General features: G+C 43.3%; 1 protein-coding gene across 1 annotated transcript in view; it reads right to left on the minus strand.

Annotated features, from left to right (window-relative positions):
• CACNA1C (calcium voltage-gated channel subunit alpha1 C) overlaps positions 1 to 25939 on the minus strand; it is a 614430-nt gene that overhangs the window by 527389 nt on the left and 61102 nt on the right. The gene's annotated exons all lie outside the window — the stretch shown is intronic.

Below are 25939 nucleotides of genomic sequence, written 5' to 3' on the forward strand. Positions count from 1 at the left end.
TATAAACCTCCCTTCTTATCAATACAAAGCCATTTCTGCAAATCTGGCTCTGCGCCCAGCTTCACAACTCATTCCATGACAAGCACTTGTTCTCTGGCTGAGATGAGTCGAGCATCCTGGCCAGATCCCTTGGCCTGGCTACTGAAAGGGATGTGACAGGGACAGAGTACAGAGCCAAGGAGTCATTTATGCAGAGTTGCTCCTGAAAAGGGAAAGATAAGTTTTGGTTCTGATACTCCAAACCTCTGTCTTATAAATGATGAGCCCAGCTTTAAGTCTATGAAATGGCTCCTCAGTCAGATGCCCATCCCTGACATCCCAAGCCCCATTTCCTAGCTACCACCAGTCAGCCAGCAGTGAATACAAAGAACACTGGCTACAGTAAAGGTGATTTCAATTGTATTTAGATCTGAGCAAAATTTTACTTAGCCTCAGTTTCCTCATCTTGTAAAGTCAGAGAATAGATCTTCAAGTTTTCTTTTACTTCCAATGATTTTCGAGTCTTCTTTTACTTCCAATGATCCATAAACCCTGATTTCTACCACAGTTGAGTTTTGTTGTATCTACAGGAATCCCATATCACTTGCAGAGTCTGTTGTGAACAACACACATGAGTTCACTGGAACTCAGTGAAATCTGTGACTGTTTACTCACACTTCACCATAAGTGCCAAAGTCAGACCAATAGTGAACTCAGCCATAAGAGCTAATCAGCATAAAAGAAAGCATGCAGGACACAAAGACATGGGCTGCTATGGCCCTTAGCACCTGGCAGAGGTGACATTAACACTGTGTTTCCCATATCATCTTCCTAAGAAGCATACTCTAAGTGCTTTGAAAGGGATGGTTATTAGATCAAGAAAGCAGAAAAGGTAGAGACACTTCTCCCTTGAGAAAGAGAAAAGCGGAAGAAACTGAAAACTCAAACTTGCGTGTTAAATTTTGATTCTGTGTCATTGTCTTTAACACTCCTATGTAAATAAGTATCATTGCATGCCAGCCCACACACATTTTTCACCAAACATCCTTTCCATTTGAACTTACAAAGGGAATGAAATTAGCCTTACCTATTTTAAAACCACCTGACTTTCTAGAGGAGAGGGAATGCATTGCTGTCATCAGTGCTGTTTTGCAGCCTGGAAGCCCTCTTTGGAAATTCTGAGGGCAGGATATCATGATGTGAAGAGGTTCTTCTTCCTCATTGGTGGAGATTCCTCATTCTGAATGTATGAAACTCACCCTGGAATGCCTTGTGTTCTGTCTTCTCCCTGTTCTGTTCCCCATTTGGGGGTGGGAAGTTGGGGTGTGAGGCTCCTTATTCCACTGAGTTCTGTTGGTCAGTCAGTTAATGGACGCATGCTTTCTTCCACGAAGTGGTTCTTCTAGAGACTAAGACCAAGTCCTTCCTATTCTGCCACTTCATTTTTATTCTAGCCAGACCCTGACTCATCTCAACCTGCAAGCTCCAGGACAGCCAGACCTGGGGCTGAGTGCCAGCTTCTCAACAGCACAGAAACCCCCTGGGCTAATGTAGAGGGCAGCAGCTACTTTATGGGGGCTGCTCCTCTCACCACCCAGATTCCATCACATGTCATGGCTCTCTGCTGCCCATTCTCCTGCTGGATCCCTGACTTTCACCATGCGGTCTCTGTGTCTGAAACCCCACCACCAACTGTCACAACATGGACCTTATCCTTGCTTCCTGCTGACTGCCCAGTTGTCACTCATAAAGCCAATCGTGTTCCCTAAACTCTGCCTGCTATTCAGATTCCCAACCTACTGGCTATGCCCCAGGCCCAGCCTCCCAGCTTCCCCAGCAGCCCTGCCTTGGGGTTTGCCCAGCCTGAACCCACACGTGCCCTCTGAGAGTTGGGCTTCCTTATTTGAACATTGGCTCTCCTAAGTTCAGGTCCCCCTGCTGTCTTCAGCTCACATAAACCTCTCCCGCTACACTTCAGGCCACCACCTCTTACTCAAGGGCAATTCTGATCCGAGAAACCCTTTGGTGTGGTAGACAGTTAATAAATAGTCAGCAAAATTAAGATACTGTTGAAAACCAGAAAAGACAGTAGCTGCTCTCTATTACTATAAGAATTCCTACAGCTGGGATTTTCTGAGACTCCTGCTTTCCAAAACACTATCAATAGAGATAATTCTTGTAATCAAAATATTAAATGGGTCCTGGGCTTTTTAATGAGTCCAGGAGAAGAGACTATGACATTTCTCATGATATCTTGCCAGACCTGTCTCTCTTTCCTTTGGCTTTGAGCCTGGAATGGATGCAAACTCAGACTGATTCTTCATACTTCCCTGGCACGAGTCTGAACATGTGCATTTATCTGAGCATTTCCACAGGGTCATGAGAACAAAGCACAAAATCCCAAGGCAGGTCAGAGCTGCCTTTTCTTCCTCAGCCTCAGATGTTCAAATGCCCTTTGTGAGTTCTCAGGTCCAGCAAACTCATCAGCTTCCAAGTTAATGCCACATAAGCCCCAAATGTCATCTTGATAGATTTCTTCTGCTGCTCAGGTGACCCCAAGACCACATCTTCCCAGATGCAAGATATCATTACCCAGATGACTCTAGGAAAAACCAAATCCTGTGTGGAATCTCCACTAAAAGTCCAAAAAAAATTTCAGAGTTAGTCCAAATAGGATGCAAAGCAATGATTTCATGGACATGCACTACCTGCCCATGGATGGCTTCTAGCAGTGAGCAAGCAGAGGATGCACCAGCCCTAGGGCACGCCACCAACAACTTGCTCACTCCTGTGTTCTGACATCAGATTCCTGTCCTCTCCTCCTAGGCCCCTTTGACACCATATTTGGGGTAGACATGGTTACAAATATTTAGTACACTGGAAAGAACAAGGGCTCAGAGCCACACAGAACTTGGTTCCAATCCTAGCTTCCTATTTCATAGCTGTGTGACCCTAGCTAGGTTTCCTTGCCTCTAAACCTGCTTCCTTGTTGGCAAACAAGAGCTGAAGACTTTAGAATTGCAGAGTTGTTATAAAGATTAAAGTTCCTGGCCCATGACACATGCTCTAGAATTATAATAGTAGTAATCGTTTCATATTAAAGGTGAATGGCAGCTAAATGAAAGATGTGACCCAGAACCCCTAGATTGTAATGCATTCCCGAAAACTAGGAGCCCTGGTGTGGCCATGGAAAGAGTTTGGTTAAATACACCAATGTAGATAGCATAGGATAACATGTGGAATCTGAGCAGTGGTTGGAAGACAAGTTCAGATGCCTCCTTGCACATAAGTGGGATCGATATCTCTATGGCATGTCTTTTCAATGCAATATTTTAATAAAGGAGAGTCGATGTTTGCAAAGAGAACTGTCAGGAGGAGAGAGTTTATTTCACAAGAGATTCATCAGAGATTTCTGTGGTTGTGTGGATGATTGGTTTGCTGCAAAGTAATATATTTAGGCTTTTTTCTCCTTTTTCTCTACTCTAAAGTCCCTTTGGAGATTTCTTTATGACTTTACAATGCTAATTCCTTCTAAAATTTTTGAAAGATTTGACATGTTTTATATAAGTGTGTGTGTATGCATGTGAACATACAAACAATAACAAAAAAAGTTGCATAAATATATTCCTGTTCCCAGCATCCTTCTAACTATTACCAGATGTACTGACAGCATATTGCTCTTAAGTGGGACCTTGACAGTGGTAACCCAAGAATTATGAATCAAGAACATGGAAGTTAGAGGGTAAATTTTTCAAAATGCTTCTCCTGGGAAAAAACTGTCTGCCTATATAATTACCAAAAGAAATTCCCAAAAAGTTTTGAGAAGGTAGAAAGAAGTTTCCTTTCACGTTATAATTCACATTTATTTCCTCTCTTTTCAGTTTGGTCATAATATTTTCATAATTTCCTTTTACATGTTATTGTCCTAAGAATATGCTTTCTCTCTCTTCCCTCTTCATCTTCCTTATTCCTCCAGTTAATTCTGAACCTCATTTGACCTTTTCTCTCTCCATTGCCTCGCTGTTCTGCCTTCTCTATCAATAACTGAGTTAATGGAAATTATCTAACACATGTCATAAAGAGGCAACAGGTCCCTGGAAAGTATTTCATGGCAGATCATTTTGGTGAAGTCTCAATAGCAATAAAGCTTTGCCCACACTTGACATTTCACTCCCCAAGGCTGCCTGAGGAAGTTGTCAACAATCCTCACATTATATTAATGACACACAGAAACCCGCTGTCTGGAAGGGAGAGTGGCCTGGCTACAAGAGAATATTATCTCCACCTTTAACCCCTGCAGTACACTGTTTCTAACTTTCCCTTCTCTCTGGTCAGTTTTTCTTAAAACTCAACCTAAATTGTTCAATTTGAATTCGAAGCTTCTAATACACTAAACAAGCGAATCTCAACATTTTGGGGGTTGCCACCCTGTCAGCGATTTGTTTCTTTTAATTGTCCCTAAATGCCGTCCCTCAACCTTAAAGCCCTGGGTTCTGTAAATATAAAGATAGAAAAAAGGACAGAGCTAGGGACAAAGATATGCCTTACAGTGAAATTAATTTGCTTTGATAACTGGAAAGGCTGAAGTGTTCCCCAGGGGGATTTGTCTGTCCTCTCTCATTGTCCCTCATCTGGTGGACCCAGGCTGTACCTCTCCCTATCTCTTCCCAGCTTCCATCCCTCCCCTCCTCCCCAACACCTACTCCTTCTATAGTCATATTGACCCTTAGACATTGACCCTCGAATGATTCAGGGCCTGAAATGTCACAGGCAAATTACTACAAAATCCATCTGTAAAAAAGAGAGAAAATGGTGAAGAGGGCTCCATGAGTTGGGTTTCTTGCTGCTTTCCCCACGAAGCAGGCAAACAAAATGAAGTAGTGAGAGTAGACTGCAATCTCTTTAAGCTTAACGGGAAAACGAATAATTAAATGCTATCAATAAGAGAAACATAGAATGCCTTTCCTGATGGTCCAGCCTTTCCTTCAGGTCAAAGTCCACTGCTTCTCAGTCAGCTTTCCCAACGGCCCCGACCCGGGGCTGCCCTCTCCTCTGTCTCCAACAGCCCTTTGCACTTTCCTCACCTGGGCCCCAGTCGAAGGAATTCTATACCATTTATCCTGACTCTCGACCAAACTGTATATCTCTTGCCACATACTGCACTCGATAAATATTTATTTTACTAATGATGATAGTAAGAGGTGATTCTGATTCTGATGCTGTTGATAGCCAAGCTCAAGTGCCACTTTCCAAGCGAAGCCTTTCCTGACTATGACTAGAATTGTGGGCCAAGAAAGGCCCAGAGAGATCCTCAAGCCTTCTTTCCCTAATCTCATCTAATATAACACAATTCTCTAATTGGTTCTTGTCACTGAATTTGATCCTAAACTCCTCGAGGGCTGGACCTATGCTCTGGTCTCTTCTTGCAGGTCCTGTCTATAATCCAGGGCAAGATAGATACCCAGTGCAGTGACAAAGCAGAGGGCTAATAATAACACCCTACCTCCTATTGTCACCACCCTGGGTGTGGAATTAGTAAGTACTCAATAACAAAAATAACAATACTTTCCATTTGAATAATGCTGCACAATTTTCAAAGAGCTTTTAAATTCATTATCTCTAGTAAGATAATACTCTTCACAAAAAACCTGAGTTAAGTAGGTATAATTAGCACCAAGTAACAGATGGAAACTGAGGCCTGGAAAGTTTAAGCTACTTGCCAAAGGGCAGAAAGGCAGGTTAGAGCTTCTAGTCCAAGGTCAGCACTTTCTCTCTAGCTGCAGGGCCTTTCCAGACTCTTGAAATGCTGGGCACAAACTATCAGGAGAATTCAGCAAGATAGACAAACGTAAGGAAAATACACACCTTCCACCAAACACCACACTTGGCAATACTTGACATCTGCAGCAATAGAGATGAATCTAGTGTTTTCCCTACAATGTCTTCTATAACTGAATGCTCCTTGCCTAGGGCCTGTAGCATGGTAGACACTCAATAAATGATAGCTGAATGAGCGAAGGATAAAAAATAAATGAACAAGCAAACAAGTGAATAAACCTGTAAGAGGTACATTGTCACTATAAATGTAACCAAGAGTAGGTTTCAAATCTAAAGAATTTAGATTTGAAATTTAAGAAAGCATTTCAATTTATAGAATTATAAATGTTTGACATAAAACAGCTCTAACATATAAGCAAAGGCCCACAAGAGTAAACAGAGTTTTATCACTTAGCTCCAAAAGGCCAAACCCAAGAATCCTACAATGCAGAAAAGAGAAAAAAAAAAAGTATTCAGGCAGAAAATCCTCCTGATTCTAAAAGGATAAAATGACTATAACAAAAAAGAAAAAAAAATTCTTTTCTTTTACAAATATAAGAAGCTTTACTAAAAATGTCTGGACAGAGAGAGAAAAAATGACTTTGGCAACTCAGAATTTCATCTTGATGACAGCAGGCAGCACTCAGAGGTTCAGCATCTTCCCTTTAAACGCAGAAACTTTTTTGCATACTAATTGAGTTTCCTGTTGAACAATCTCTCCAATGCAGTGTTGCCCTCCTGACTACTGTGGCAGAGAGTTGAAAACTCTGCTCGGTTCTTTCCTCCTGGGATTTGGTTTCCTTCCTTCTGGAATCCTCTTCTTGTACCTTATGACAGGTCTGACCTTACCTCAAGCAATCACAATCTATCTATTCCTCCATGGATTTCCTCTTCACTTCTCTATCAATAACTGAGTTAATGGAAATTATCTAACACATGTCATAAAGAGGCAACAGGTCCCTGGAAAGTATTTCATGGCAGATCATTTTGGTGAAGTCTCAATAGCAATAAAGCTTTGCCCACACTTGACATTTCACTCCCCAAGGCTGCCTGAGGAAGTTGTCAACAATCCTCACATTATATTAATGACACACAGAAACCCGCTGTCTGGAAGGGAGAGTGGCCTGGCTACAAGAGAATATTATCTCCACCTTTAACCCCTGCAGTACACTGTTTCTAACTTTCCCTTCTCTCTGGTCAGTTTTTCTTAAAACTCAACCTAAATTGTTCAATTTGAATTCGAAGCTTCTAATACACTAAACAAGCGAATCTCAACATTTTGGGGGTTGCCACCCTGTCAGCGATTTGTTTCTTTTAATTGTCCCTAAATGCCGTCCCTCAACCTTAAAGCCCTGGGTTCTGTAAATATAAAGATAGAAAAAAGGACAGAGCTAGGGACAAAGATATGCCTTACAGTGAAATTAATTTGCTTTGATAACTGGAAAGGCTGAAGTGTTCCCCAGGGGGATTTGTCTGTCCTCTCTCATTGTCCCTCATCTGGTGGACCCAGGCTGTACCTCTCCCTATCTCTTCCCAGCTTCCATCCCTCCCCTCCTCCCCAACACCTACTCCTTCTATAGTCATATTGACCCTTAGACATTGACCCTCGAATGATTCAGGGCCTGAAATGTCACAGGCAAATTACTACAAAATCCATCTGTAAAAAAGAGAGAAAATGGTGAAGAGGGCTCCATGAGTTGGGTTTCTTGCTGCTTTCCCCACGAAGCAGGCAAACAAAATGAAGTAGTGAGAGTAGACTGCAATCTCTTTAAGCTTAACGGGAAAACGAATAATTAAATGCTATCAATAAGAGAAACATAGAATGCCTTTCCTGATGGTCCAGCCTTTCCTTCAGGTCAAAGTCCACTGCTTCTCAGTCAGCTTTCCCAACGGCCCCGACCCGGGGCTGCCCTCTCCTCTGTCTCCAACAGCCCTTTGCACTTTCCTCACCTGGGCCCCAGTCGAAGGAATTCTATACCATTTATCCTGACTCTCGACCAAACTGTATATCTCTTGCCACATACTGCACTCGATAAATATTTATTTTACTAATGATGATAGTAAGAGGTGATTCTGATTCTGATGCTGTTGATAGCCAAGCTCAAGTGCCACTTTCCAAGCGAAGCCTTTCCTGACTATGACTAGAATTGTGGGCCAAGAAAGGCCCAGAGAGATCCTCAAGCCTTCTTTCCCTAATCTCATCTAATATAACACAATTCTCTAATTGGTTCTTGTCACTGAATTTGATCCTAAACTCCTCGAGGGCTGGACCTATGCTCTGGTCTCTTCTTGCAGGCCCTGTCTATAATCCAGGGCAAGATAGATACCCAGTGCAGTGACAAAGCAGAGGGCTAATAATAACACCCTACCTCCTATTGTCACCACCCTGGGTGTGGAATTAGTAAGTACTCAATAACAAAAATAACAATACTTTCCATTTGAATAATGCTGCACAATTTTCAAAGAGCTTTTAAATTCATTATCTCTAGTAAGATAATACTCTTCACAAAAAACCTGAGTTAAGTAGGTATAATTAGCACCAAGTAACAGATGGAAACTGAGGCCTGGAAAGTTTAAGCTACTTGCCAAAGGGCAGAAAGGCAGGTTAGAGCTTCTAGTCCAAGGTCAGCACTTTCTCTCTAGCTGCAGGGCCTTTCCAGACTCTTGAAATGCTGGGCACAAACTATCAGGAGAATTCAGCAAGATAGACAAACGTAAGGAAAATACACACCTTCCACCAAACACCACACTTGGCAATACTTGACATCTGCAGCAATAGAGATGAATCTAGTGTTTTCCCTACAATGTCTTCTATAACTGAATGCTCCTTGCCTAGGGCCTGTAGCATGGTAGACACTCAATAAATGATAGCTGAATGAGCGAAGGATAAAAAATAAATGAACAAGCAAACAAGTGAATAAACCTGTAAGAGGTACATTGTCACTATAAATGTAACCAAGAGTAGGTTTCAAATCTAAAGAATTTAGATTTGAAATTTAAGAAAGCATTTCAATTTATAGAATTATAAATGTTTGACATAAAACAGCTCTAACATATAAGCAAAGGCCCACAAGAGTAAACAGTGTTTTATCACTTAGCTCCAAAAGGCCAAACCCAAGAATCCTACAATGCAGAAAAGAGAAAAAAAAAAAAAGTATTCAGGCAGAAAATCCTCCTGATTCTAAAAGGATAAAATGACTATAACAAAAAAGAAAAAAAAATTCTTTTCTTTTACAAATATAAGAAGCTTTACTAAAAATGTCTGGACAGAGAGAGAAAAAATGACTTTGGCAACTCAGAATTTCATCTTGATGACAGCAGGCAGCACTCAGAGGTTCAGCATCTTCCCTTTAAACGCAGAAACTTTTTTGCATACTAATTGAGTTTCCTGTTGAACAATCTCTCCAATGCAGTGTTGCCCTCCTGACTACTGTGGCAGAGAGTTAAAAACTCTGCTCGGTTCTTTCCTCCTGGGATTTGGTTTCCTTCCTTCTGGAATCCTCTTCTTGTACCTTATGACAGGTCTGACCTTACCTCAAGCAATCACAATCTATCTATTCCTCCATGGATTTCCTCTTCACTCTTCATCCCTTTAATTCAGCAAGTCTCAGGTTTTATGATCTAGAAACCACTTTAGCATGATGAAAAATTCCACGATCTATCCTAAAAAGTTTTTAAATCATAATTTAAGAGAAATTAATCTTTATGATAAAGCCCTCCCTTCCAAGCAATTAAGGGATTATTGATTTATTTTGTTTTTCTCACTAGCATAAGTAAAATATTAATTTAAAACAAAAATAGTCACACCCAAACATAAACATTTTATAATTGACTAATTAGTTCTTTAATTAGATGCTGCATACCTGTCTTCCTTAGAGAGAATGATGTCCCATGAGGGCAGGAATGTACATGTGTCTTATGTACTGCTGTGTCTTATACATAAGTAGGTACTCAATATTTGTTAATGAATAAATGCAGATCACCCCAAGAATGTTTTTAGGTTGAACTTGGAGAACTCATGTTCACATGTCAAAATCATACCTTTTACATGAAATCGTATCTCCTATTTTCTCACCTGGAATCCCTTCACTCCCACCATTGGTCTAGTCAATTCTTCCATAACCTTCCAAGCTTCACTCAAGTCCAACTTCTTCCATAAAAACTTTTGCTACCACTCCAGTCCACACTAATCACTTCCTTTTTTGCCTTCTCCTAATCAGTTAGAATCCTACAAGTTACCCTCTAATTTTTCCATGTGTCTTAGTTCTGCTTTCTGAACACTATGGAGGGAAGTGTACACCTCTGATGCCCACACAGAGCCAACCACAGGCAATAGAGTAGGCTCAGTCAATCTTTGTAGGAACAGACCAACCAACTTGTCTACCATGGTTATTATCTTCAAATACTAACAACCAATAATTTGATTTATAGTCAAATGTCTTTAGGCAACTTTAAAGTAAACTAAAGATATAGCTTATAGATAGCATGTCTATATGCTGGGGTATGGGAGGAAAGAGCTATCTTGATTTGCCCTCTTTTGGATCAATTCTTAAAAATAATTTTTGTACACGGATTATGTCCTCATTTCCTCCCTTTGGAATGTGGACTTTGGTGCTGTCAATGGCTTGTATTCTGTTAAGTTTGCGGGAGAACTTTATATAATACTAGTATTGCAGGAGATTTTACAGGTCATCCTACAGATGAGGAACCTGAGGCCCAGCCAGCTGAAGCCACTCAACACAGCAGTAAAGGAGAGTCCATGAGCATGGGGTCTAAGTACTTACTGTCTGGGTGCAATCACCTGAGCAAGTTATCTACCTTTCTAGCCTGTATGCTTCTCTGTCACAGAGGATAAGAGTACCTGCACCTCCCGTGTTTATTGGAGGACTGAATGAGATGATGCTGGTAAGGCAGAAAGCTATGGCATTAGAAAGGCTGATACACATCAGATATCATCACAAGGGCACACAGCCAGGTAGTGGCTGTGCCAGGACCAGCCCAGGGACCACCCAGCTCAGGGTTCACTCCTCACACTTGAGTCTTGTGCTAACCTGGCAGCACTCCCCAACCAACAGACTAGTAGACAGGAGTGGATACCCATTGAACACTACCCTTCCAAAGATTTGGACAAGGTTCTGGTTCATATTATCCTCCTGTAGACTGAGTGATTACAGCTTACAGGAGAGTGACCTCAGCCCCTGGGCTGTCACTAAAGGAAAGAGCTGAACTTGGGAGTGTAGGCTGCCCTCGCCCTCCTTCCAGATGGATGGGGAGCAAGTGCATTCCTGATTAACAGAAATTGAGACCATCCAGAGTGTGGCACTCCTTTTCCTCTGAGAGCAAAAGGCTTCAAAGGCTGGAAGCCCCAAAGAGGTAGCCTGCTGAGCAGGCTGACATGCCAAAACCGCTCCAGCCCATAGGAAGTACGGAGTTTGTACACAGCCCTTATGGAATAGAGAAGTTGCCAGGTAACTAAGGCTGGAATACCGAGACCACAGCATACAGAGGAGTCAGGAAAACTGCCTACAAAGGAGCCTGCTTCTGTGTCCCTGAAGCATTCTAACAGGTTCCTGTGACATGTTTCTGTGACTCACACCATCCAGTGCTTTCTTGGTGAGATTGACCAGGCGCACTGGCAACACATACATCGCTCTTGGAATGCTGAAGTGAAGGCAGTAACCCTCACCTTTCTTTCTTGATCTCCTAACACTCTTCTGAATACTTCTAGCTCTTTTAGACGCCTCTGCAAGCTAACAGGACCTGCCAACCCCATGCTTAGAATGAAACTTTAACTGCTCAGCATGGCCTATTAAATCTAGCCCCTGCTCACCTCTCCGCTCATCTCAGTTCCTCCCTCAGCTTACTCCATGTTCTCTGGCCACACCCACCACACACACTTCCCAGGGTCCTTGCCCTGCTGTCCCTGCCTTCAGGCTCCTCTGGCAGGCCTTCTAGTGCCCCTTCTCATCACATCTCATCACACTACATCTCAGCTCAGGGATCACCTCCTCACAAAGACCCACCCTGCCTACCACCCTCCCTGGAGCTCTCTGTATCATTGGCCTCTTGTACTTTCTTCTTCATAGTATTGATAATGCTCTGAAATTATCTTATTTATTAATTTACCTAGTTGTTTACTATTGGCATCACAGAATGTAAGCTCCTTGAGGGCAGAGGTCTTGTCTATTTCTGCATATTTTGTATTTCTATCACCTAGCTTGGTATACACCAATCATTCAATAAATACTGATATCAAGTCGCATGATCTATTGATCAGGCAAAGAATCACAGATGTGCAAAATATAAAAAGATCATCTCAACATAATCCTCTCCTAGATTATGAAAAATGAACTGAGGTCAGAGTGGCGAAGACACTGCCAAATGTTGTGCAGCTAATAAGAAAGACCTGGAATGCAAGTCTCCTAACTCCTCCTCTGGTGTTGTTTCAGTCACACGACCTATTTCCAGAACCCCTAGTCCATGACAGGTTCTCTTATTCACATATTCACTCAGTTATTTATTCAGTAAATATCCATTGAGTGTTTTCTATATTTCAAGAACTGTCCTTGGAACAGAGTCCACATCAAGAGTACTGGGAAGCCCTTGTCTACAATCCCCAAGAAACTGTGGGTGGCAATGCACAGGACCTCTTTCTGGAGGCTCTTTAGGGTCGTCCCACAAATCATCCATCATCCATGACTGTTCCCAGAGTGACTTGGGCCTGTCTCTGTCCCAGAACAGAGATTCTCCTGTACAAGACGGACCCTCTGCCAGAACACTACAACAATACACAGCCGCAGAAGCAGTGAGGAGGGGACACTATTTCTAAGGGTATGGAACAAGCTGGCTGGGTCTCCACATGTCCATCTAGAGCTTCTCCCATTTGGACTGAACTATGGCAAAGATAAGTCACTACTGAGGCCTCTCCAAACCCACTTTGCATGGCTTTGAGTGCCAGAGAAGAGGAGGGGACCAGCCCAGGCCTGGCCTGGTCAGTCCCATGCTTAGGGAACAGGAAAGGAAGCTCCTCTCTTTGGTCCCGAGGAAGGCCTCCTCCTCTCCCTCATTGGAACCAGGAGGGACTAAGGAGGTATCAGGATTCAGCCTGCTGTGACCTGGAGAGCTGCCCTGTCCATGGACCTCCAGTTCTGACTGCATTTTCCCTTCCTTGGGGGCATGCATCTGAGGCCAGTGGGCAAAGGAGACAAAGAGCAGGAAATGGGTTCTGAGCTTTAGGCCTAAGCTAACATCTCAACCTCAAAGCCAAAGGGACTTCCTCTGCCACCCGGGGAGCACCAGGAGCCCACTCTGGCAGCACCTGCTCCCTCATTGAAGCACATCTTTCTCTAAGAAGCACCACCTGCAACAGCCCGGCCAGGTACCCAAGCTCCTAAGGAATTCAGGCACTGTGCTGGATACTGTACAAACATGATCCCTACTCACACACAGCTCACCATTAGTGAATGCTGTGGGATAACATGTGTCCCCCCCAAAAAAGGCATATTCAAGTCCTAACCCTCATACCTGTAAATGTGACTCTATTTGGAAATAGGGTCTTTGCAAATGTAATCGAGTTGAGATCATACTGGATTAGGGCAGACCTAATCTGATGACCGGTGTCCTTATAAGAGGAGGGAAATTGGAACACAGAGAGACAGATACCTGGAGGAGAAGGCCATGTGCAGGTGGAGCAGAGATTGGAATGATGTGTCTAGAAGCCAGCGAATGCAAGTATTATCAGCAACACCAGAAGCTGGGAGAGAGGAACACAACAACCAACCCCTCAGAGTGACCAGAGGAACCAACCCTGCAGACACCTTGATTATGGACTTCTGGCCTCCTGAACTATCAGGGGGAAAAACTGTTCTGTTATTTTAAGCCACCATATTTATGGTTATTTGTTATGGCAGCTATACCAAATGAACACTGTGAGAGACACATACAGACAAGTGAACAGGAGATTAAAAGCACTTAGGGGATATCTAGAATACCATGGAAATGTGGAGGGGCAGAGAAAGCTTCTTACAAAAAGTGGCTTCTAATCTGTGCCTTGCGGATGAAATAACACTCAGCCAGAAAAACAAATAGATAAAGTTGCTTTCTGGGGTTCAGAAAAGACTTCCAGAGAGTCATATCGAGGCTGAGACACAGAGGACCAGTTGCATTTAGCCAGGCAAAGTGGAGGGGACAGTGACCCAGGAAGAAACAATATGAGCAGAAGCTCCAAAGTGAAGGAGCAGAAACCTGCTCAAACCCTGCAGCTCTGGGATATAGGTGGAAGAGGGAAGTGGAGGGAGGGGATATATTGGTTTTCCACTGGTGAATAACAAAGTACCACAAACAGTGCTGAAGCGAAACCCCTTTGTTAGTTCACAGTGCTGTGGGTCAGAGGCCAGTTGCTGTTCAACATGTGCCAACTTTGGGATGCTCCTTCAGTGGTTGGGGAAAGTGAGAGCTCCCCCAGCCAGCTAGTGGAGGATTCACCACTGCCCAGGTCATTCTCTCACCCATGCTCTCTTGCCAGCCTGACAGGAGTGGAACTCAGAGCTACATCTTGGCCTTCCATATCTTCTTTCTCCATAAGGCCCATTCTCATCAACCCTATCTGACTGCCATAATTCCAACACATAACTCAGCCCTCAATTATAACATCCACCCTCTACCCACCCTCATATGACTAGAATCTGTGCTCCCTGGTCCTGTGACAACCCAACCCCACCATAAATCCTATAGCACTTGTGGTCAGATCTGCTGAAGCCCCCATACAGCTCATGAGGTCCCCCTCATGGATACACCCATCCTTCTTTACTCTATATCTGACCCTGTTGCAAGGGCTCAAAGATGCTGGAGAGAGAGCCTTTCCCAGGCCATGTTTCAGCTATACTCAGCTGTGCCAGAGTTAAACTAGACCCAAGTAGAAAACTGGAAGTGTACTGAAAGAGCTACCAGCAACGGGCTCCCTGTGCAAGGGGATGGTCGGCTCCAGGCCTTCACACAAAGTCATGGGTATGATGGCTGTCCTCTCTCCTGGCTTTCCCAGGCTCCAGCTGAGCTCTCAGCAGCAAGCAGGTTATGGCCACACCACTCTCCATCCATCTTGGAAAGGTCAGGAACTAAATTTGGAACTTGGCTTTTAGTTCGTTTGCATCTCTAAGTTATCTTGAGAGACTGAGGGAAAAGGTTCACAGAGGAAGGAACGTGCCAATAAATCAGAGATAAATCAGAGATAGAATATATCCATCTAGTTAATAAATCAGATAGAATATATCCATCTAGTTTTAACAACAGTAATAATAGTTATTGTGATAATGCAGCTACATTTACATGATACTTTGCATTTTCCAGAGCATTTATATGTATCTTCTCATTTGAACTTTGCCATAACTGTGAGAAGAACATATCTCTATTTCATAGCCAAGAAATCTAAATAATAAAGAAACAAGGCCATGCCACTAGTCAATGGTCAAATGGGCACCAGCACCCAGGACTATGATTCTCAGCTCAGGGCTCTCTCACTACCCATCACACTGCCCTGTGGTTTAGGCCAGGGCTCTACAATGGTTTCACATCACCAACGGGGCACATCCCATGAAACCTTACACTTCACCTGGGCAAAAGAAATATGGCTCTCATCTGGGTCTGTGTGCCATTGAGGTTCCCCACATTCTATGCTTCTGGCCCTGCCACTAGACTTTACTGACTGGGGTTCCAAGAGAGCACCAAATTCAAGTGCAGGCCCAGCTAGCTCCCAGGAATTCTTTCAAACAACTCAGTCCCCAAAAGGCTCATTTGGGTTTTAAGCTTGTCTCAGGAAGTCAGGCTGATTCTGGGTCTCCCAGTCTAATCAGAGGTCCTCATCTAGGAGGAGGGCTGGGAGCCTATTTGGTTGAAGAACTTAGCTAATATGAATTACTGGTCCCTGGGAGAATAGGGTCTCAAAGCCAATCTCCCACCCAAGCAGCAGTGGATGGAAATGAGCCTCCTCCTTGCCCACCTCCCACACTTTCCAAACGGCATTAACTAGGGGTTCTAGAACCATACTCCTAAGACTTTCACAGACATGACACAGTCTGAGGGATTCATACCCTACGTTCATTGTTGTTCCCCCTTTGGTGGCCCTTGGTAAAAAGGTATCACACATATTACATACATGTTAGTTGAGGCCCCAATAATTAAAGGGCCATATTCTAAGCAAAATACTCCTCCTTTATACACTGTAGAGAGGCCACATAGCATAGCAGCTAAGGGCACAGACTTAGGAGCCACACACCTGGGCTGGAATCCTAGTTCTACAAGCTTCAAAGCTGTGTCTACTGGGACAAGTTAGTTTCCTTCTCTGTGCCTCATGAGACGATTAAAATAACAGAAGCCTCATGAGGTTGTTGAGAGGGCTAAATGAGTTAATAGTAATATACTTAGAACAGTGCCAACAATATAAGTGTGAGCCACATGAGTATGGATTATTAGCTGGAAGGTACTAATCTAACAACTTCAATCCTAAGGACACTAGTAAGAACAAAGGGAATAAAGGAGGTAAAAGAGGATTCTGAAAAGCCAAAAGCAATGTCATAAAATATATAAATTAAAGCTAATGCACTTTATTCATAAATGTGTCTCCTCAATCAGAATATATTTACTCTTCCTTTGCACATAACTATAATAGATTTGCTCATCTAGTTTCCAAGCTCACAGGAGAAAGGGAGCAGCAAATTAAGAGGGTCAGTACTGGAGCAGGCAGACGCCCCACAAGGTGGTGTACAACAGTCGTTTCCAAAGCCCCTCTCAGATTACAGTGTGCTGGCACCATCTGGAATTTCCTTCCCTCTCCTGATGGCCTCACAGGATTACAGCAGGTTCAATGATTAAAATTTCTAATGATTATATAGTCCTAGAAAAAAGGATAAAATGTATTCTGAATTTTTCCTCTAAAGATACAGGGATTTGTATTTTATATTCTTGAAAGACTTTCTCCAAATATATTTAAAAGGAGCTTGGTACATGAAAGAGGTTCCATTATAGAGTGTGACTATGTATGGAACATTTACCCCTCCTAAATGAGTATAGATGAATACAAATGGAGCAAGAGGTGTCACCAAATTTAGACTTCAAAGCATCATCTCCTCTCACCCCATCTGCTGGCAAATGCATAGGAGACAATGCTCTCTCCCCTCTGAAATATTTAGTGAGGAAACACTGAGTCAAACAATTGCCCTAGGCACTCTGAGAGTTTATGCCAATTAAATTAAGTATAACTCATATCAGGGAGTTTGCCATCCCATCTGAAACACCAAGGTCCTGATGTGGCCAACTTTGTGGGTATTACCGGCCTCCTTTGCTGCGCTGGCCCTATAACATCTCTTATCATGCTCCCAGCTCTGTCCCTTGTTCTATGGCATCAGTCCTTGGGCAAGAGTTTTCTTTTCTGCCTGTGGTTGTAACCCACTGCATTTACCACAGTGTGTTCCAAAGATATCATTCCTCAAGCTGTCTGGGATAGGAAGAGCTGAAAAGGTTATGTATGCCCTGTGTCGTCCAGGGAGCCCTGGGGCACCTTTACACACAGGAAGGCAGCTACAGCATGATGGTTAAGAACATACACCTGGATATAATTGCCTATATCTACGTAACAGTGGCATAGCCCCAACAGCCATGTTTCACAAGACAAATTAATTCAATTCTCTTTGAGTTTCAGCGTCTTCGTCTGTAATGGATATAACTGTATCCATTTCATAGAGTTATAATAATGCTTAAATGCATTAATGTACACAAAGCACTTAGGACAGCATTTGCACACAGAAAAAAAAACTCATAGTGACTATTATTACTGTGTTAAAGACTGAGAAATCTTATAGTAATTTGTTTAACTTTGGTTACCTCAGCACTTGCCAAATTTATTTTGCAAGGGGAACCAAGTTTGTTTTTATCATACCTGTTAGCATTGCTACAGTGTGTTTAATATTTGAAACATTTTCACATCTATCTTATTCTATGTTCACAGCAATTCTACACATTCCAGAGAACAAAGCTAATAGTCTAAGCAATGGCTTCATAGTCTTGAGTTCGAATAATGGTTTTGCTATTCACTCATCAATTCACTTAACTTCTCTGAGATGCTACATCCTCATCTGAAATAAAGGGACACTACTTGGCAGAGTTTACTCATTCACCCATTCACTTATTCAACAAATATTTACAAGAGCCTGGCATGTGCCAGTGACTGCTCAAGGCCCTGGAGATACAGTTGTGAACAAGAGGGGTAAATTCTCTACCCTTAAGTAAACAAATAGAAAACATAATTTATCACTGTGGGGATTGGAAACATTATATGCAAAGCACTGGCACCTGGTGGTCACTCAATAAAGGTAATTATTATGACTAAGCAGGTTTTATTACTCCCACTTGCCAAAAGAGATGTAAACAAAAAGGTTAAGTGACTTACCTAAGGCCACACATTTCAGGTCTCTCTTTCTAGGTCAGCACCTGCCACCCTGGCTCCAGAATAGCTATTGCAGGCATACCCATGCCCAGGTTCCGGTCAGACTCGTTCAATTGGAATCTCAGAGGGGAGATCTTACTCAGTTTTCCCAGTGCGCTTTGTCATTCTAATTCTCTCATCTAAAAACAGACTCTACTGCTGTGTTTCTCCATTCCCGCTCCCCTTCTCACTACTAGCAGAGAGAATTAGCATATGATGCAGTAACCACGTGGCCTGTTACCTGCAGTTGATTATCTGTAAGTGATTTTTATAACCCTGGTATTTCTGCAAAGTGTATGTGCCTGGTGCATTAGGATGACACATACAAGAGAACCATAATAAATCTCATTTTGTTATGATCTTTGTTGATGCATTAAAGCCCCACAAAGACTTCTCGCTCTCAGGCAAACCTGATGATAAAAGAAATCACAGCTCTTAGCAGAAAGATTAGGGACATCCCCACTGGCATTTTTATTGACTTCTCAAATAGAGGCTCTGACTTGGGGCTGCATGCCCCTCTCAGAGCCTGGTGGGCAGGCCTCAGACCTACCTTAGAACTCATGATGGTCTAAATGCAAGACCCTGTTGGGGGTTCTTCAGTCCGACACCACCTGGGAATGAAAGACCTCAACTTTATTGCCTCAGGTACACCCCAGCTATCTGCGCTATGACTGAGAAGGGATGCAGGACTTGTTCCAGGCACAAAACACCTGTGGAGGAGGGGATGGAGTCCCCATGGGCCACCTAGGGCTCTCCTTTTGGCATAGCTTTCCCCATATGTGCTTCCCTCCTTATGTAGTAAGACAATAAGGGTGAGGCCTGCACAGATATCCATCAGTCTTGCTGGATCAGAGTTGCCAGAAACGAGCTTTTGGGTCTCCTCTCCCATGCTTTTGAGGCAAAATGGAGCCTGAAGTGCCACTGATCCTAACTTACCCTCAGGGACCAGGCGAAGAAGAGGGGGCTTTCAGCCTCTGAAGTTTTGAGTTCTGAAAGATAACATATATTTGCCTATGCCAGGCATTTTTCTAAGCATTTTACCTATGTTAACTCATTAATCCTCACAACCTAGCTATGATGCCACACTTATTACTGCCCCAATTTCACAGCAATAAATAGGGAAATCTGACATCCCAGCCTCCTTCCCAGCCTGGACCAAGCCCCTCTGATGAACTCATTCCCCATGAGCTCTCTCTTCTCATATTCCTAAGGTGAAGAAAAGCCCAGCACCAAAAGTACTCCTTCCCTTCCCCTCTCCATCTCTGCTTAAAGCCTAGCTCTTGCTCAGAAAGTACACAGCACCGTTCTCTGTACAAGGTCAAATGCCAATTATATTCTCTTAATATTTCAACTCAAACCAAGCCTTTGTAGACTTCGGGGATTGCAGAGAACTGGGAGTTTTCCACACACGATGAGTTCTCTCTGCTTAGAGAGGTTGTTCAACAGACATCATACCATTTGCCTCCTGGGTAACAGCTATTACTAGAATGGGTTTATGGTTGCTATATTATAAATGATGTACTGTTTGGTAGGTGGCATTGCCAATAACAAGATTAAATAATAAAGGAAGAAACATGCCAGTGGTCATTTCAGGTTTCATTATGCTTCACTAGCATGAGGAAAAGATAACAAAGGTGATGGATCTGGGTGCAAAAGTATACATTAGGTGGAGCATAAAACAAAAACAGATTTTTATGTAAATAATGAGGAAAAGATGTAAAAACATTTTATACTGAAATACTTCTCATCTCTTGGAAAGAGAAAGCAAAGTGCTAGAAAAATAAATGGGGATTATATTAAGCAGGTGGAAGAAAGAAAAGACTGCAAGAGAATGAATGCAAGCTAACAAATTTACGAGAGAAAGCATGAGTCCCAGCAAGGGCAGATATGAATCTTCAAGTGAAAAGAAGACTCTTTCCTACTTCTGTGACAGTGTGAGTGTGCTTTGCTAAATAGATTATTCCTAAACCCAATAGAGTAGGAAAACTCTGGCAGATGACATATCTCATCTTCCTGTTTGGATCCCAGAGAGAGTCGTGGGTAGACAGGAGCAAACTGGAGAGAGCAAGCTGATCCACGTATGATGGCAACATTCTAGATCAGGGGTCCCCAATGTCCGGGCCATGCACTGGTACCAGTCTGTGGCCTGTTAGGAACCGGACCACACAGCAGAAAGTGAGTGGCAGGCGAGCAAGCAAAGCTTCATCTGTATTTGCAGCTGCTCCCCAGTGCTACCATCATCGCCTCAGCTCCATCTCAGATCATCAGGCATTAGATTCTCATAGAGGCATCAGTTGCTGGTGCCAAAAAGGTTGGGGACCGCTGTTATAGATCACTATTCTCAACAGCTGTCTATGATCCCTGCATCAGGTGCACTAGAGGAGCCTGTTAAAAATGCAGACTCCCAGGGCCCACTCTAGACTCACAGAATGGAAACCTCAGAGGTCAAGGCCTGAGGATCTGCATTTTAACCAACTCTCCATATGATCCTTATGCCACAGATGTTTGAGAACCACTGCTGTAGTTACATCATCATCTTCTTCTGTTAATTCTCAGAGCAGAACACTGAAATTATAATTCTTTATTTAAAAAAAATATGAAAGTACTATATAAGTAATAGAGGAGTTCTCAAGCTTCATTTTAGGGATACTTAAATGATTTGGGGACCACATTCTGGCATGACACAGTGAATGTTTCAATCATTGAAGCTCAATATTTTATTATGCACCTTCTATTTCAGGGCCTTGGTGAGGCTGCAGATGCAGATGAATATCTTCTCCTACTCTGAGCCCTGAGCCCTAACTTCGGCTCCTCTCCTCACAGTCAGGCCAATTCTCTTGTAAGTGGCCTTGAGTGGTCAAAAAGACAAGTTCGAATTAACAACCAGTCTCTCCATTATATTGTTAAACACTCTGTTCCCTAAGCTGCATGTCAGTGGTCTTAGGGTTCCAACCTGGGGGTCAGCTCCTCTCACTCTCCACTCTGCCACAGGTGCTCTGACCCAGGCCTGTGGCTCTCTCTTCCATCCATCTTTCCGCTCCCCATGAGGCTCTCTCTTCAACATGAACCATCTTCTGAGTTTCTGATCCATATCTACTGACTGTTGGACATTTCCACCTACGCACTCTACAGGCTCCTCACTTAATAAATCACAAATTGTGCCCCTCGTTCCCTTCCCCTAAACTATGACCTTTCACTTGAAGTCCTTCTCTTGGCTACTGGCACTCCTCGCCATCCAGGGAGTCAGCTTTCTCCTTCGTCCACAACACCTGACTGGATCACAAGTCCAGGCAAATTTACCTCCTAAATCCACTCCCATCCCTGCTGTCACTATCATATGGACTTCTGCAGTTTCCTTTTCGCTTCACAAACAATGAGGGCTCCCTCTGGTCCACCTTCCTCATGCTGCAAGAGCGCCCTTGCTAAAATATACCTCTGAACCCAGCACTCTCCTGCTTTGAAACTCTTCAAGGTCTACTCAACACCTGCAGTTAAGTTTGACTACTGGCATGGGCCACAAAGCCCCTCCTCATCTGGCTCTTGTCATTCACTGAAAACCAGCACTTTAGCCTTTGTTCATAAAGGGCACAACCACAAGACCTTTGCACACGTGCGGATCTCAGCCTGAAATGCCTCTTTTAGTCTAGAAATCACCTCTTTTTGGGAGATGCAATTCAAATATGTCCTCCTCCATGAAGCCTTCTCTTATTCCCTCCCAACAGCAAAAATAAATAGGTGCTTCCTCCCTGACATCCTGATCCCTTAAAGACTTTTCACTACTTGCAAACATCTGTTTACATGTTTTTCTTCCCTGTTAGACACAAGGTCTGCCTTTTGAAGTATCCCAAACATAGTCTGACTCTTGGCATGGATGTTTGCAAGACATCCCAGCACATACAAGTGTGTGCCAAGACCACACTGGGTACTTACTTCATGGTAACTGTCTGCCTTACTCTTCCCCAGAACCCTGTGAGGAAATATCCCTTCCATCTAACAGGCCAGGGAACTGAAGTCCAGAAAGACTAAATAACTTCAGATTAAGATTCAGTTATAATGTAGTGAAGTCAAGATTTGAACCCAGGTCTGCCCAACTAAAATTCTGTAGCTCTTAAAACTGACTGATCATTAGCAACCCACACCCCAAGCCACCAATAAGGAATTTTAAAAATGCACATTCCTAGGCCATATCCTAGAATTTCAACATATGAATCAGATCTATCAAAATGTAGGAATCTGTATAGTTCAAGCTCTCCAGGTGGTTTGATTATAAAATCAAACCAATTTTAGGCATCACTGCACTGATCCCCAGGCCTCTCTACTGCAGGCCTTTGGGAAGAGCTTAGAGCTGGAAACATTAGTCCAGGAACAACTCACCTAGAAAGGGAATATAAGGAGAAAATACAGAAAGAAAAAATAAGGCCAGGAGAGAACCCTGGTAGAAGTTCCTATAGAAGCAGGGAGAGAAGTTAGAAGAAATGGAAAAAAAAAAATGGTAAGAGACATAGAAGGAGGCTTAATAGTAACTGTGTCCCAAAACCAGGGGTACAAGAGTTTTGCAAAGGGACATCTGATAACATAAGATCCTGTGGAGAGAAGTAAGAAAAAGAAGGCCCAGATCATTACACTCATATTGGTTCTGTCCAGGAAACAGAATAATATCCTGATCTATATAAGCTGATGTGGGTTTTGCTTGGTTATTTGTTTTAGGAGTTTGGCCACTGTGCCCCTTCCATCCAGTTGGTATCCTTCACTGCCCCAAGAAAGGTATGACACAGTGGAACAGCAGAGAATAAAAGTCAAACCACAGCTTCGGAGTTCAAGAAATGCTGGTCAGGGCATTGACAACAGTCTGGAAGACCATAGGAGTCTACTGGGCAACCCTGTCCTCAACAAAGGTGTCAAGATGGTGAACATGGGAGTGTTAGCAAAGAAACAAAAGTGAGACCCTGCGGTATGTCCTTGCAAAAGCGTCCTTGACATCGTCACCATGTCCCCATTCCCTCAGTCCCAGAAGTGACAGAGAGAATCTAGAGCTGGAGAAGCCTCATGCTGGGTAACAGGAGACCAGTCTGCTTGCAGGATCAAAGACCAAGGCCCTTCTAGAAGGGACAAGCCCATTTTAACATTGTGAACTGACCACACAAAGAGTCCCATAATACAAGGGTCCTAGAGAAGCCCCCAAGACTAAGCTGCGACTCCAGGGTAGGGGCTGAGAGCCCTACATTTACAGAAATAAGGTTTATGCCACCAGCCTAATAAAATCTCAAATCGGACATTATGTTCAGTTATAGGAAAGCAAAAACTAGTCACATTTCTTCCCCTCTTGAGTGTGCCAACTGAGATCCTTATCTGTTACATTCCAGAGATGGAGATGGAAGACAGAGAACAAAATGCTGAGGAGAGAGCAAAATCCAATTGGCAGAGGTGGCAAATACAGCCTCTTCCGCAAAAAAAATAAAGTAAAAATTTTAAAATTTGTATATATACAGACTCTTCATCAAAGGAAATTCAGGGATAGAGCTAGCAGAATTAGGGCAGTGTGTGTGTGCGTGTGTGTGTGTGTGTGTGTGTGTGTAGGATGGAGGAAATCTGAGCATGTCTCTTTAATTTAGTAAGTCATTGCCCAACCCATGGCTTGAAAGAGGTAAGAATTGCTTTAGCAACTAGAAATCCCTTTCGAACTCCCACACTTTCTTTTGCACCCACAAATTCCTAGTGTAACGTCACTGACAAAGTTCACTAGCTGTCCCCACCACCTCTCTCCATCCACCTATCTAACCTCACCCTTCATTCAGAAGGAACAGAGGAACAACAGGCAACAGAAGAGCCTGCTGCTGAGAAGCCTTGAGAGGCTTGGGCTTGCATGCTAGTGTTATTCTTTTTTAAAAAAAAAACAGCTTTATTGACATATCATATTTTTATCAAATTTACATATCATAAAATTGACCCATTGTAAATATACGACTCAGTGATGTTTAGTAAAGTTGCATAGTTATGCAACCATCACCACCATCACATCCATCACTGTCCCTCCAGGATTTTCTGTACCCAGCTCCAGAGTAATCCAATGTGACGCCTTGCTCTCCTGCTCGCCCCACTACTTCCAGAGGCAAGTGGTTCATGGATCTGCCAGCCCAGGCTTCCCTCTGGTGCAGCTCCCCAGGTGGCCTCACTAATCCTCCTGGGAACTCTGTTATAGGGCCATCTCTGGAGCCTAAGATAAAACCAAACTCCTTTACCCACTTTTGCTACTGCTTTGGCCTGGAGTAAACTCTGGCTTCAAAACCAGACATGGATTTTTTAAGTTGCAGATTAAGTGCTAAGCTGCAGGAGTTTCAGGAGGAGGACCACGTGGGGGAGGGGACAGACACACAGAGAAGTGGTAGTATAACGGATGGAAGGAGAGCCTGCTTTTCCAGGGCTATTTGGGAGACTCTTTGCTTGTATTTATTTTGACACAGTAAAGATTTCTTGCCTGTTAAGAGACAAGGTCACACCTCAGAAGGCCACGTGGACTGCAGCTAATGCTCTGCCTGCCGACTCTGGCCGTGTCATCACTCAGCACTGACTGGCCAGCTCTGGAACCTGTCCCCAACACACAGTCCTAGCTGCGCCATGCAACACAGCGCCTGGCTCGCACCAAACACTTTACCCTACATGAAGTTGGGGCTAACTGTAAAAACTGGGAAAACGGCAGAAAAGTTTAAAAGCACGTGCCAGATCTATTAGCTGAGGGGACCAAAAAAAATGTCACAGGTTAAAAAGCAAAGGAATTACACCCATGATATCATCAGTAGCCGGCAACAATTGAAAGGAGAACCTCATAGCCTTCCTCCTCCTTTTAGAAACCATCTCATTGGACAGTTCAATCTCACTAATTAGAGGACGGTGCTGGCAACAAGGGAAAGATGGGAATCACATGAAAAGTGAGGTTGTCTTTGTAGGAGATGGGGAGAGAGAGACAGGATTTTCCTGCGCGCCTGTAGCAGAGGCATCCCCGAGTGCCCCAATTTTGCCAACTGCGTTCCAGAGCTTGTTTCCTCCCATGCCCAGACAGAGCAAAGGCCGCTGTAATGACTTCATGTTCAGCCAAAAGTAAACACTCTCCACACTTTTTCCATGGACAAAGTCTAACCCCAAATTGCCAGCACTGGCCTCCCAACAATCCAAATGGAAAGCTGCCTTTCTCAAGAAAATAAAACCTTTTAAACTAAATAATACATCTTGGCTGCAGAAGCAAACTTTCCTAAAAGCTTCCTAGAAATTATTTATCATGCAATGATACTACAGATCACCTGAGCAAGCCCTACCAATGAACAAAGGCACTTAAATACAACGAATGACCTGAGAATAAAAGCTCATTCCACTCCACAAACATCTGCACTTCAACTTATGTAGCACATTATATAGCACTCACAGAGTGTGCTACTCCACACACACACACACACACACACACACACACACACGCAAGACACAGCTCACAACCACCTAAGCAGAATATTCCTTCTGAAAACAGGCCATGATAAGACAGGTGCTGATTTGAATAGGAGCAGAACAGCCCATAAGGCCTGAGCTCGGCAGCACTGTTGTACAAGTCACACGTACATCTTGCTGTTCTCCACGTTCCAGCTTGAATCTGTGTGACCCAAGCTCAGTCCTCTGTCAAGT

The sequence above is a fragment of the Pteropus vampyrus genome, unplaced genomic scaffold (genome assembly GCF_000151845.1).
Source record: "Pteropus vampyrus isolate Shadow unplaced genomic scaffold, Pvam_2.0 Scaffold137, whole genome shotgun sequence".
NCBI lineage: Eukaryota > Metazoa > Chordata > Mammalia > Chiroptera > Pteropodidae > Pteropus > Pteropus vampyrus.